The sequence below is a fragment of the Erinaceus europaeus genome, chromosome 7, assembly GCF_950295315.1.
Source record: "Erinaceus europaeus chromosome 7, mEriEur2.1, whole genome shotgun sequence".
Taxonomy (NCBI): Eukaryota; Metazoa; Chordata; class Mammalia; order Eulipotyphla; family Erinaceidae; genus Erinaceus; species Erinaceus europaeus.
In genome coordinates, this window is record NC_080168.1 from 126,501,681 (window position 1) to 126,514,473 (window position 12,793).

Consider the following 12,793-nt stretch of genomic DNA (forward strand, 5'->3'; position numbering starts at 1 on the left):
TCTTTACGGTGCACGGTATGTGTGCATAGACCTGTTCCTTGTTGTTATTGCTGTTTGGTTTTTTTTTTTTTTTTGTGTGTGTGTGTGTGTGTGTTCTTCATTCATGTGATTTTTTTTTTAAATTAGTGATTTCCAAAATTACAAAACAATAGGGGTATAATTCCACACTGTTCCCACCACTAGAATTCTATGCCCCCATTCCCTCCACTGGAAATAGCAGTGATTCTCCCAAAGTCACAGGTATGGGTTGACTATTATTTCAGTATCCCTATCTATCTATCTATCTATCTATCTATCTATCTATCTATCTATCTACCTACCTACCTATCTACCTGCCTATCTATCTATATTCCCCCCATTCTTTCTATCCTGCCTTCTCTTCCATTTTAAGCCACAGCTACACCTGTTACTACTTCTGAAGGTCTTCCCTTTTTTCCTCTTCTCTCTCTGGGTCCTGATGGAATTGGGTTCAGAGCCCTGTAGTCATCTCCCCTAACATTTCTCCCCCTCTGGGAGTCTGGACCAAAATTCTTTTGGGGGTGCAGAAGGTGGGAGATATGACTTCTGTAATTGATTCCCTGCTGGACATGGGCAGGCCAATCCACACCTTCAGCCTATTTCTCTCTTTCCCTAGTGTGGCAGGGCTCTGGGGAGGTGAGGCCCCAGGGCACACTGGTGAGGTCGTCCGCTCAGGGAAGTCAGGATGGACTCATAGTAACATTTACAAGTTGGTGTCTAAAAGGTAGTAAGTTATGAGGCAGGATAAAATGTTTAATAAATAGGAACCAGAAAGTAGGACTAGAGCAGGTGAAATAGAGACGTTAGGGTAGATCGAAGTTAGGAAGTCCATTTCAGGTATGTTCCTTGGTGCCCACGATTTTAGTGATTTTTGCTTGAGCTTCATAATTAACATGGAGGTGGGCTAAAAATATTGGCTGGGAAGATGTAGTCAGAGTTGAGAATAGGGCTGGAAAGCTGGAACAGGGCAGAGAGTAGCTCCCCAACATGAGGAAAGTATATAAATACAGTTAGCTGTTTACCCATGTGTAGTTTTTATTGTTCTGGGCTGCTTTTTTACTCAGAGAGAGAGAAAGACACAAAGAGGAGACGCAACTCTGGAGCCTTCTGTAGAGCCACAGGAACCTTGATGTGGTGCTGAAGTTTGAACGTGGACTTTGTGCATGAAAAAAGCAAGTGGCCTCCAAGTCGCTGTACTGTAGGTACTCATTCATTGATGATTCTTCTTCTTCTTCTAGCGTTTGCCCTTCTTCCGTAGCCAGTCCACAGCGTCAGGTTGAGCCTGATGTCAAGTTTCGAGACCTCCTTTGAATCTGGAGAGGTGGCCGTCGTTGATGATGGTGCTGGTTCACTCCCTCCAGAAGTTGCTTCAACGACTGTGAATCACAGAGCCTTCTTTGGAGACAGAGCACACTGCATTTCGAAGCATCCTGAGAGAAAACATCTCACCTTGAGGTGTTTCCCTTTGCTTGATGAAATACAAAACACCTATCAATTCCTTTTCATGGGAGCACGCCCGCCGGTAGAGTTAAGAAGGACCTGTGGCAAGCTGTCCCTTTCTGAAGACGAAGGCACAAACCTGCAATGGTCACTGGAACCCATTGCTAAGCAACAGAGCCAGGTCTGGACTGCACAAGAGTGAATTTTTTCTTTGTTTAGTGGAAAATGCGTAAGAGATTCTTACCTGCAGCAATGGCACTCATTATTATTATTTAAAAAACCCCACTAACCAGCAGTTGTTAATTTTCCTGGGAGTCTCTGATAATAACACAGTCCTGTTCTCTGAATGAAACAGGTTCAGGAAGTTTTTGATATTCATTCTGGAATATCAAAGTGGATATTGGAAGGAATGGATCTAACATCTGAATTAAAAAATCACCAGTCTTTGGGACTGGGCTGTGGTGCAGCTGGTAGAACACACATATTTCCATATTCAAAGACCTGGGTTCAAGCCCCCAGTCACCACCTCCAACAGTGAAACAATGCTGCAGATCTCTCTCTCTCTCTCCCTCTCTCTCTTTTTTCTACTCTCCTGTCTCTGTAAAAATAATAAAATTTTAAAAATCACCAAGCTCTGTGCCCTAGGTTTTTTTTCTTTTCCCTTTTGTTGTCCTTGTTTTTTTTATTGTTGTTGTTATTGATGTCATCCTTGTTGGATAGGACAGAGAGAAATGGAGAGAGGAGGGAAAGACAGAGAAAGGGAGAGAAAGATACTTGCAGACCTGCTTCACCACATGTGAGGCGACCTCCTGCAGGTGGGGAGCCTAGGGCTCGAACCGGGATCCTTATGCCAGTCTTTGCACAGGTCCTTGTGTTTCGCGTTGCGCCATGTGCGCTTTACCCGCTGTGCTACCGCCTAGCTCCCCCCCCCCCCCCCCCCCCCCCGTGCGCTCTAGGCGCTATGAAAAACCCATCTCAGGTAACTTCAATACTGGTTCCTCTTGATGAAAATGAGTTTGTTGTCCTAATGAAAGTCAACAGAAACGTAAATTCTCTAGCCCATCCCAGACCTGCAGGTTCAGAAACTGGGGCAGGATCTGATCCTCTGCTTTCACAAGCGGCCCGGTTGGCACAGATACTCTTTAAAGTCTGAGTATGTAGAGATTTGAGGTCATTGTGGGTAGTGCCTACAAGGGGTCAGTGAAGAGCTGAGCTCAACTTGGCACCAGCAGCTTGGTTTGAACCATCGTTCAAGTGTATCATTTTGAACTGGGGATGAACATTGTACAGGCAACTCAGAAATAGACCTAGAGTGGAAAAAAATAGTATATATATATAGATAGATAGAAAGATAGAGAGAGAGAGAGAGAGAGAGAGAGTCTTCCTTTACTTCCTCTGAAATTGGGACTATCTGTAAATGTCTCCTGTTGGTTTCCTGACAACAAAACAAGGCATTGCTTTATATGGTCCATTGCATATTCAGCTGGATAACTGCTGTGGTCTGGGCATCGTGGGAGGTGCAAGTACGCCCTGTCTTTTTATTACAGAGACAGAGAGACAGAGAGACAGAGGAAGAGATTGAAAGAGACCACAGCACTGAAACTCTCTTCAACATGGTGAAGACTGGACTCAAACCTGTATTGTAAATATGGCAAAGCAGTCCACTATTCAAGGGAGCTATTTTTTTTTTTTCAATTTCTTTATTGGGGAATTAATGTTTTACATTCGACAGTAAATACAATAATTTGTACATGCATAACATTTCCCAGTTTTCCATATAATAATACAAGCCCCACTAGGTCCTCTGTCATCCTTCTTGGACCTGTATTCTCTCCCCCCCCCACCCCAGAGTCTTTTACTTTGGTGCAATGCGCCAATTCCAGTTCAGGTTCTACTTGTGTTTTCTCCTCTGATCTTGTTTTTCAACTTCTGCCTGAGAGTGAGATCATCTCAAGGGAGCCATTTCAACAGCCCTTTTTTCTCCTTTTAAAAAGATTTCTGGGAGTCGCGTGGTAGCATAGCGGTTAAGTGCAGGTGGCACAAAGCACAAGGACCGGCGAGAGGATCCCGGTTCAAGCCCGCGGCTCCCCACCTGCAGGGGAGTCGCTTCACAAGCGGTGAAGCAGGTCTGCAGGTGTCTGTCTTTCTCTCCCCCTCTGTCTTCCCCTCCTCTCTCCATTTCTCTCTGTCCTATCCAACAGTGAAGACATCAACAACAACAATAATAACTACAACAATAAAACAACAAGGCAAAAACAAAGGGAAAATGAATAAATATTTTAAAAAAAGATTTCTTTGCTGTTGAAAGGGGATGGAAAGAGAACCAGAGCATCACTTGGGCACATGTGACTCCGGGGTTGAACCTGGGAGCTCATGCCTGAAAGTCCAGTGCCCTGTCCACTGCAACACCTCCCAGGCCTCGTCTCCTATCTTTCAGTGGTTCCAGTTGTAATCTATTACTTTTATGACAACAAGCAAAAAAGAGCTAAAGCCCTTTGTCTTGCAGCAGCTAGTGCAAAGGCAACATGTAGCCCGAGGAGTGAGAGAGGCTTCACCAATACCTTACCTTGGAATGTCTTGATAACGGATATATATACATATACACATACACACATATACACATATACAGACACATATATATATATGTATTTTCCCCCTCCGGGCTTATCGCTGAAGCTTGGTGTCTGCACTACGAATCCACTACTCCTGGAGGCCATTTTTTCCCCTTTGTTGCCCTTGTTGTTTATTGTCGTTATTATTATTGTTGTTGCTGTCGTTGTTGGCTAGGACAGAGAGAAATGGAGAGAGGAGGGGAAGACAGAGAGGGGGAGAGAAAGGTAAACACCTGCAGACCTGCTTCACCATCTGTGAAGTGACTCCCCTGCAGGTGGGGAGCCAGGGGGGCTCGAACTGGGATCCCTGAGCTGGTGCTTGTGCTACCGCCCAACCCCCATGGCCACATTTTTATCAGGACACTCTGCTTATGTTATATTATTTTAGATTTTATATGCTATTTGGTATGATTTGGGAGGTTATTACAATAATAATTATTATTTTTCTTGAGCCTCACTGGGGCTTCACCACTTCCTTTCACATAGAAAGGAAGGAAGGAAGAAGGTTATTATCTTATAATCTTGTCAATCACTATTAAGTCACTAATAAAAATATAAATGAGAGAGAGAAAGGAAAAGATGCCACAGCATGAAAGTCACTTCCAATGTGATAGGGTCCAGGCTCAAACCTGGTCACTTTCTATTATCATTTTATTATTATTATTTACCAGAGCACTGCTTAGCTCTAGCTTATGGTGGTGTGGGGGATTGAACCTGGGACTTGAGAGCCTCAGGCAAGAAAGTCTCTTTGCATAACCATTATGCTATACCCCACCCCGTTTTATTATTACTTAGTTGCCTCTGTGACCATCATTTTAAATTAAAAATTTATTTATTTATTTATTTATTTATTTATTTATGAGAGAGAGAGAACCAGAGCACCTCTTTGGCACACGCAATGCCAGAGATCAAACTTGAGACCTCATGTTTGAGAGTCCAACACTTTACTAACTTCCACCACCTCCAGAGCCATGACCATTAATTTTTTTTCCCTCTTTTTTTTAAAAATTATCGATTTAATAAGAATTGATAAGATGACAGGAAAAGAACTGTACACCACACCCACCACTGAAGTTTTGCTAAAGAATGATAGCCACCATACTTCTTACAAAGTCTGAGAGACAGTTTGGCGTTTTTCTGTTTTCCCAGTAAGTACATGAGTTTCAATTCCCTATATACCTCACCTGAGTAAAATTTCATGGTAGTCGGGAGCTGGGTGTAGTGCAGCGGGTTAAGCGCAGGTGGCGCAAAGCGCAGGGACCGGCGTAAGGATCCAGGTTCGAGCCCCCGGCTCCCCACCTGCATGGGAGTCGCTTCACAGGCGGTGAAGCAGGTCTGCAGGTGTCTATCTTTCTCTCCCCCTCTCTGACTTCCCTTCCTCTCTCCATTTCTCTCAGCCCTATCCAACAACAATGACAGCAATGACAACAACAATGATAAACAACATGGGCAGCAAAAGGGAAAAAAAAACCCCACAAACTTCATGGTAGTCACAACCACTAATTTTAGAAGGGCTCATGTATCAATAGAGAGTTTCATCTCTGTCCCCTGAGACAATAAGGTAGAATCATGTTCATCACTTATTGCACAAGAGCTAGGTAAACTGAAAAGTTTTCATTTGAGAATTACATTTGAAGTCTGTGATTTCATTCTGTTACCACCAGCCTTACAAGCAAGCACAAGTCGCTTCACCACCTTTCTTATTTCTTTGTCTCCTTAACTTTTGTGAAATGTATGGGTCTTTTCTTAGTTTTTTTTTTTTTTCCATATCCAAATTTCTTCAAATACTTGACACTTCACATTCATGCAGTCATCTATATATTCATTTTTTTTTTCTTTATTGGGGGATTAATGGTTTATAGTTGACAGTAAAATACAATAGTTGGTACATGCGTAACATTTCCCAGGTTTCCACCTAACAGTTCAACCCCCACTAGGTCCTCTGCCTTCCTGTTCCAGGACCTGAACTCTTCCCTCCCACTGACCCCAGAGTCTTTTAATTTGCTGCAGTACTATATTCATTTTTTTTTTAACCAGAAAACTGTTCAGCTCTTTCTAATGGTGGTGTTGCTAGGGATTGAACTTGGGACTTGGAACTCTTCTTGCATAAAAATCTTTTGCATAACTATTACACCATTTCCCCAGACACACACACACACACACACACACACACACACACACGTATATTTTTTAAGAAGCACTAGCTCACATGACCTTTACAAGAAACTTCTGTCTAGAAATGTGAAACTCAAATCTTAGAGAGCACATTAATAACTATTGTGATGTACTGGCAAAAGATGCAGGAGTTTAATAATTAACAAAGCTGGGAGATGCTGTTGTGGAGAAATCTTGTTGTAGTTGCAGGGTGTGTATCACAGGGAGAATGCTCTTGTGTAGCCAAGACTTGATCTCCACGTGTTTGAGCAGTGAATGCCAGGGCTGCAGCCTTCCAGGAAAAACAGTGAGGTAAAACTTGAGACTCAGCTGCTCTGACCTTATTTCCTGGGCTGATTGTTCCCAGGGGGCCTGGCCAATCTGCAGGGAGCAGATTGGGTCAAGAGGGCCTTAATTAGGCTTTAGGACTTTGAAGGGTTAAATGAAACTAAACAAAAGGATCCATAGAAAGGATTCCTATATTTTCTGACATGCAAATGGTCCGTGATTGTTAGTTAAAAGAAGAGGGAGGAAGAGGAGGAGGAGGAGAAGAAGAAGAAGGACTCATCTGTTGCTGGAAGTTGGAGCATTTAACTGCAGTCTCAACAAATGTTTATATTAGAAGAATCTGTCTTATTCTGCATTCTGCTCATTCTTCATGTTCAAATGTGTCTTGGGTTTTTTTTTTTTTCCCCTTCTAGTAATTGGCTCATTGACTCTTCATTCAAAATCTGTTTATTTATAGAGCACACAATGTGTATGTGACACTCTTGTAGTCATTGGGAGAATAACAAACAAGCAGGACACCAAATATCCCTACTCTGGTGGACACACATTTTAATGGGTAAGTGTGGGAAACATTCCCCTTCTCAATAAACAGATGGATAAACAAACAAGAAAGTTAACTGATGGGGACAAATGCTAAGAGAAGAGATAAAACAGGATGATGGGAGAGTTGGGTCCCCATGTTATGTTTCATACAGTGCCAGAGGTTGGACCCATCACTTTACCACTGAGTCATGTCCAAAATCTAGTTTTTGTGTTCACTTGTTTTTTGAGTGAGAGAGGAAACAGGCAAAGCTCCACTCCATCATGTAGTGTGGAGAAGCCTCAGACATGGGAGGCTGGTCTTACACTGCTATGCTGTCATTCCAACCTCTGGGCAGCCATTTTAGACCTAGTGTTGAAGGAAGATCTCTTTATGGAGCCGAGATGGCACTACAACGTGGGACTGGACCTGCGCAACTCCCAGATAAGTGAAGACTTTGCCTACCTACGCACTATGGTCTTCTCTTCTGCTTATGAAGAGGTTTGCCAAAGCCTCTACTGTTTCATCATGAGACAGTTACTCTGTCTCTGGAACATTTTGCTCTGGGCCACACTTTGTTTCCCTGACCAGGAACTTTGGTTTCTTATGACCGGGATCATAGAGCTTGGGAGATGCACTGAGATTTCTCCTTGGACTTTCTGGATTTCCTCTCCCATGTTTCCTGAGGAAAAGGACTACATTTTGTTCCGGGCCACAGTTTGGTTCTTTATGACCGTGATCGTAGACCTTGGGATATGCATGGGGATTTCCACTGGGACTTTCTGGACTTCTTCTCACATGTTTCCCACTGAGAAGGACTACTCTAATTTAAGGAGTGTTCTCCAGTACCCTGGCAGTCCCCAAGAATGGAGACACGTGGTTAGTTCTACTCTCCTGATTGGATTCTTTCTTCGATGGGAAGACGCTTTTAAAAATGGGTGCCTGAAGCAATCCAGCAGGAACAGTCAGAAGCACCCTAAATGGAATTTCGAGGAGCTTTTTGGACTAGGACGCCCTCCGGGGATTCTTAATCCTACATGGTGAGATCTTGATAATCTAGTTCAAGTTGCGTTTCATAAGAGAATGATTTGAATGACTGAATTTTTGTTTGACATTGACTTAAAAAAAAATGCTGGATGCAGCCATGATTCCTAGAGACATCCAGAAACAATCCAAAAAATTGTTTTTTCCCTCCTTTGATTTCTCTTTTATGTCTTGACATGAATCTGAAACGTTTAATCCTGAAAACTGTATGAGTTATGGGTGGGGCAGATAATGCAATGACTATGTTAATTATTCTCATGCCTGAGGCTTTTAACCGTGGTTCTTCTGTTTACCTTTCCACATTTTATTGAGTTTAAACTGTTTAAACAACCTTAAAATCATACTAGATAGGACTTCTAATTATAATGGAGTTATCAATTATAGTAAACTTCTAATCTGCTACAAGTTTTGTTTGACAAGTAAGTGAATTTCAGCTGTCAAAGTCTTCACATGAAAAGGCATCTACTCAAATGGAATTCCTGGAAATCCATTTGGATCCTGTTCTCTGACATCACCCACAAGATGGAATGACTACAACACACCCCCGGAAACCAATGAGGTGACCTGGCACGACCTGAAGAAACAGATTCATAGACTCCAAAGCTCACACTCTACAGAAAAGCAGAATTCTGGTGGCCGACATTCCCCATCGAGACAGACGTGCAGCGTTTCATCCTCTGGCATTTTCATCTGTGGTCAGCTACTTTGGACTGACACCTCCATCGGACTTACTGGTACACGCTGCTGTGTTTCTCAAAGACTAACTTCAGCCAATTGCCTTGAGACTTTATAGACCATGTCCCCTCGCCTGCAGGCTCTGTTCACAGAGGCAGAAAACTCTCCCTCCTTATTAGGTTATGCCGACAGAGGCAGGAAACGCCCTTTGAGGCAAGAGATGCCCCCAGAGGCATGAAGCGCTCTCAGAGGCAAGAAATGCCCTTTCGCCTGCTAGGCCTTGCCCTTTGATGCAAGAAACGTTCCCCTTGACATCACACTGGTTGTTGCTGCTCGCCTATTTTGTTTTCCATGTCTTATGCCAGTTCTTTTGAAAATGCCTGTACGATATAGGTTTCTGTTCATCCCACAATCCTGATACTATGGCAAATAGTTAAAAAGAAAGGGGGAGATGTTGGATAGTATGCCAGCTCCCCCTGGCTTCTGCTTAACCATATGCCTATATAGGGATAGATTTAATCCCATTCAAAGCTTTGATCTATTTACATAAATCACTTTTACATTTACATAAAGCACTCCAGGGCATTGGTGGTTCAGTGATAGGATTCTCGCCTGCTCTGCCCCCTCCTTGTCACACTCTGATTTTCACCAGTCACTTTTCTCTCCACCCTCTCTATGTCACATCCTGTTTCCACCCTACTTGGCAAGTATATATAAAGACAGCATTGTGAGTTTTAGGGTAACTTGAGTTTAGCTTAGCTCATCTTAGATTGTGCTGTGTCCTGCATGAATAAAGAGATACTGCCTACAGATCAACCATGAGTCCCTGGTAGTCTGTTACCCGCCCATGAAGCCAGCCCGGCGAAAACAACATGAGACTTCATATGTCACCTTAAGAATGACAAGGTGGAACACAGTTCTGGAGTCTGAACAAGGTAGACTAATAATTTAAGGTGGAACACAGTTCTGGAGTCTGAACAAGACAGACTAATAAGTTAAGGTCAGGCTGGTGGTTTAGCAGGAAGAATATATGCCCTCCACCCAAGGGGACTCAGTGTGGCCTCCTAGTGCCACGTGTGTTGAATCAGAACTGTGGTCACTTCTGAAAAAATCAACCCATTAAAAAAAATTAAGGGAGTCGGGCAGTAGTGCAGCGGGTTAAGTGAATGTGGCACAAACCGCAAGGACCGGTGTAAGGATTCCGGTTCGAGTCCCCGGCAACCTACCTGCAGGGGAGTTGCTTCACAGGCGGTAAAGCAGGTCTGCAGGTGTCTGTCTTTCTCTCCCTCTTTCTGTCTTCCCCTCCTCTCTCCATTTCTCTCTGTCCTATCCAACAATGATGATATCAATAACAACAATAACTACAATAAAAAAGGAATAAGTATTTTGAAAAAAAATTAAAAGATAGCACTTTATATGAAGGTGATGAACAGGCTGGAGGGACGTGATTGGACTAAGAGATGTTGGAGAGATACGGATAATATGGATTATTATTATTATTTTTTTGTAATTTTATTTATTTATCTTCCCTTTTGTTGCCCTTGTTGTCTTTTTTTTTTTTTATTGTTGTTGTAGTTGATGTCGTCGTTGTCGGATAGGACAGAGAGAAATGGAGAGAGGAGGGGAGAAAGACAGACACCTGCAGATCTGCTTCACCGCCTGTGAAGCGACTCCCCTGCAGGTGGGGAGCTGGGGAACCGGGATCCTCATGCCGGTCCTTGCGCTTAGCGCCACCTGCGCTTAACCCACTGCGCTACCGCCCGGCTCCCAATATGGATTATTTAAAAAAATATTTATTTATTCACTTTTGTTGTCCTTGTTGTTTTATGGTCGTAGTTATTATTGTTGTTGTTACTGGTGTCTTCATTGTTGGATAGGACAGAGAGAAATGGAGAGAGGAGGGGAAGACAGGGGGAGAGAAAGACAGACACCTGCAGACCTGCTTCACCGCTTGTGAAGGGACGCTCCTGCAGGCGGGGAGCCAGGGGCTCGAACCAGGATCCTTATGCCGGTCCTTGAGCTTTGCACCACCTGCACTTAACCCACTGCGCTACTGCCTGACTCCCTATATGGATTATTGATCACTTGGTTGGAAGGGTTGAAGGCAAGAGAGGAATACAGGATGGACTCTGTAGTGTTTGACTCGACTGGCTAGAGGTACCACTTTCAGAAATGGTGTAGGTTGGAGGGGGAATGAGAATCAGCAGTTCATATTTGCAAAGTGGAAATGAAGTTGCCCAGTGGAGACCAAAAAGAAACAACAAGTACTTGAGACCAGAGCTAAACATTTGTACCACATTTTAAACAGATAGTTTTATTTATTTATTTTGGATAGAGATAGAATTTGAGAGGGAAGGAGGTGTTAGAGGGGGAAAGAGACCAGAGACCTACAGCACTGTTTCAGCGCTTTTCCCCTGCAGATGGGGACCTGGAGCTGTGAGTCTGGGTCCTTGTGCACTGTGATGTGTGCGCACAACCAGGTGTGCCATCACCCAACAAAGTTAAACATTTGGTAGAAGTTTCACCTTTATTTAAGTACTGCACACTAACCGATTGTGCCACTGAAGCTCCAGAAGTTTCATCTCTGGATAATACTTAAATTGAAAAAATTACAGCTAGAAAAGAAAACCTAAGACAGTTTTAAAAATTTCAGGTACTTACAACTCATAACAAAACCTTACAGCAGTATTCTAATCTTTGTAGAAATTAGTTACCTTACAATGACTGACAAGAATGTTTTACTTTCTCTCTTTTTTTTTTTTAATAACAAATAGGGAACAAGAAGATGTCTGCTTGTTTTATTGTAACATGTGTGCTTAAACCCGGCCCCTCTGTTTTTTTTATTGTTAAATAAATAAATACAACCTCCCCAGATCTCTACCCCACTAGGAAAAGAGAGAGACAGGCAGGAGTATGGATAGAATTGTCAATGCCCATGTTCAGCGGGGAAGCAATTACAGATGCCAGACCTTCCACCTTCTGCATCCCACAATGACCTTGAGTCCATGCTCCCAGAGGGATAGAGAATGGGAAAGCTATCAGGGGAGGGGATGGGATACAGAGTTCTGGTGGTGGGAATTGTGTGGAGTTGTACCCCTCTTATCCTCTGGTTCTTGTCAATATTTCCATTTTATAAATAAAAAATAAATAAATACATTTGTTTGATTGTTAAAGATTTTGTTTGTTTATTATTTACTTATTTTCATATGAGACAGAGACACAGAGACAGGTGGCACAGAGCACTCTCAACTGTGGCATATGGCAGTACTGGAGATTGAACCTACAATTCTTGGAGCCTTAGGTATGAAAGTCTGGTGCACTGCCTCTGCATATCTCTCTGGCTAATATACTGATTTTACATGCATTTGCTTGACTTTTTTTTTTTTTCAATTTTTAATGTCTACTGCAAAGCACCCTATTAAGCTCTGTGTGTAAAATGAAATCAACAGATGAGTTATGTTCTTGTTCAAACACATTTGTTTGAGTACAGGCTTTGTGCATTCAAGTAGATGATTTAAGTGAATACCCCCCCCCACACACACACACAACACACACACACACACACACACACAGAAAGAGAGAGAAGGAAATTAGTTTTCTGTCCCCCCAAAAAGAGAGTCTAAAATTGTCACTCAAAAGGAGAGCAATCTAGACAAAAGGCACATGGTTAGTATATTTCACTTTCTTTCTGCATGGCTCATCTACTCAGGACATTAGGAGAAATCTTTTGGGCCAAACGAACTTGGTGCGATGGGCCACAGTCCATCACTCTTCTCCTCTTTTGTCTACTTCTGGCTTCCCTGATTTCAGTCCATCTCAAACTGCCAATAGATTGGCACAACATTCTGTTTTCACTCTCTGGAGAGAAGAGACTTAAGAATCCATCATCACTTTTAATGGTTGGTTTGCCTTCCCTATTAAATCAAATAGTCTCCCCGAAGCATAGTCCTAATGCTTCAAAATCCACGATTTGTTTAAAAGTCAATACTTCCTGTCTAGTTAGTGGACACACCAGAAGCACGCCCACTCACCAGCATGAATG